The following is a 2,742-nucleotide window of genomic DNA, read 5'->3' on the forward strand; positions in this document are numbered from 1 at the left end:
TGTTTAAAGCCTGCTTTATTAAGAAGAAAACTAGACATCAAATTTTTTCTCATAGAAGGAGTATAAAGTACATCTTTCAATGTTAATATCCTTCCAGAAGTAAAACACAATTAAACATCTCCCTTTCCAAGCACTTGAGTAGTGTGAGCATCACCAAGCATGATAGTTTTGGGCTCCTCAAAATGAGTATATTTTTTAAACCAATCTTTGTCATAACAGACATGACGGTTTGCACCAGAATCAGCCCACCATCCATCAACATTCTCAACCATGTTTATGTCGGTAATCACCGCCACAAAAGGTTCTTCGGTAACGTTTGCCTGAGGGTTAGGACCACGTTTCCAGAATCAGCAAAATCGAGCAATATGCCCACTCTTGCCACAAAAAAAGCATGGTCCCTTTTCTTGAACTTGCTGATTTTTGTGCTTGGTGATTTTCACCATTATTTTTCTTGGGAGGTCTACCATTTTTTTTCTTGAATTTTTTCTTCTTAGGCTTTAAAGAAGTATTTTTGTGAGTTTCAGGAGTAGCATTATTCGAAGTAATTAAATTTACCTTCGATGTGATGTTGTTCTCTTCTGTTTGTAAAAGTGCATCTTGGCCTCTTGCTTCTTCTTCCATGCGGATTTTCATTATCAATCTTTCAAGAGAGGTTTCCTTTTGTTTATGGCGCATAATTTTTTGAAATTCCTTCCAAGAAGGTGGAAGTTTATCCACTATGCCACAAACAATAAGGTTATCTCCAATTTTAACCTCTTCGGACCTAAGCTCTCCAACAATCATGATGAAGTCTTGAGCTTGATCTACCACTGATTTGTTGTCCACCATTTGGAAACGAAAAAATCTACTAGCTGCATATTTTTTCGCTCCAGCCTCTTCGGTATCATACTTACTCTGCAATGCCTTCCAAATTTTCTTTGCACTAGAGTAAGTTCTATCATAATAATCATAAAAATTATCAGATAGACAATTAAGAAGATAATACCGACACTTATAGGAATCACCATCGTACTTTTCCACTTTCTCTAGATGAGAAATAGTTTCATCATCATTCATAGTGGTGATGTCTTCTTTATTTGGATTCTTCTCGGTTAATACATAAGAAACATTGAGAAGACTTAAGTAGAAAAGTACTTTACCCTTCCATCTCTTGAAATGGTTACCATTGAACCGAAATGGCTTGTTTAGATCTCCCATCTTGACATCCGCGATTTTTTCAATGGTAGCCATCTTTGACTCTCCTTAAAATTGGTAGTGAAAAAACTTACAAGATAATAAAATTGCAAGATTACAATTGAAAATAAAATGAAGAAAGTAATCTCTTCAGGCTGAGGCGCGGATATCTCGCTCTCTTTAAGGAGATTCAAGCCCTTTGCAGCAAATGTTTTCACCGGTCCAGCAGTAGTCCTCTTTGACTTGTCCCCTCCAGGATACAACAGCCTTCACAAAGTATAACTCAACAACCCTGGACAAGAGTTGAGTCCAAAGCTCCACAAAAAAGAACACCTCCCTTCAACTAATAAGAACTCTCTTTAAACTAACTCTTTCACTCTTTGTTTTCTCTTATGAGTTGTGTGTCTATAAAACCAAATGAAGACTACCACTATTTATACTACAAGAAGTCTTCCTAGCAATGAATAGGAAGATAATGGAGGTAGTAAATAGTGAAGATAATGGCCTTAGGAGTTTCATAGGTTACAAAGGGAGTTACATAGGTTACATAAGTTACAATGGGAGTTACATAGGTTACAAAGGTTACAATGGGAGTTACATAGGTTACAAAGAGTAATGGAGGAATTAAGAATGAAATACATTGATGGATAACCAATGCTAATGGATGATGTAGAAGTCATCCATTCCAATGTTCATTCTTATAACTCCAAAATAAAGCAATTTAATATGTTAAATATTAATATTAAAATGCTAATAACCTAACACTATTTCTATAGATCACTTTGAAATGTACAAAAATTGATGAATAAAAAAATTGAAAAAATAAAGGCAACTAAGAAATAATAAGTTTGCTAGTTCATAAGGTGTTGTCTTTACATTTTCACCAAAATAAATAAAATGAAAATGAAAAGTCAAAAAATGAAATAACAATTACGAGGAGATCCATGCTGAAAACATACGTATGTTCTCTTATGAAAGAAGTATATTTATATATCAATATGTTCATTGATATGTTAGAGATATGTTATGACTTTGGACTTCTTTTTATTTAAATTCAAATAAAAATATATTTTAAAACAAATAAAATAATAGTTTAATTTTAAAGTTATGAGCTTTTCATTTTTAATAATACATGATATAATGATATGATGAATATAATTCACTACTAAAAAAAGGTCAAAAAGAGACCTAGAAAAGAGACCTCACGAGGTCTCTTTTCGGGAAAAAGAGACCGAAAAAGAGACCTCAACGGCAGGTCAGTAAAATGCAGGTCACTTTTGTAAAGACACCTCATGAGGTCGCCAAACGGAGACCTCACGAGGTCACCAACAAATTATCTGATTTTTTTTTTAAAAAGAGACCTCATGAGGTTACTATTGTATTATTTAATTTAATTTTATATTTTTTATATAGAGACCTCATGAGGTCACCATTTTATTATATTATTTAATTTTATATTTTAATAAAGAGACCTCATTAGGTCGCTAAGATATTATTTAATTTAATTTTATATTATTTTAAAGGAGAGACCTCATAAGGTCTCTTTTCTGCATTTATTTTTAGCGACCT

The sequence above is a fragment of the Solanum pennellii genome, chromosome 4 (assembly GCF_001406875.1).
Source record: "Solanum pennellii chromosome 4, SPENNV200".
NCBI classification, from domain to species: Eukaryota; Viridiplantae; Streptophyta; class Magnoliopsida; order Solanales; family Solanaceae; genus Solanum; species Solanum pennellii.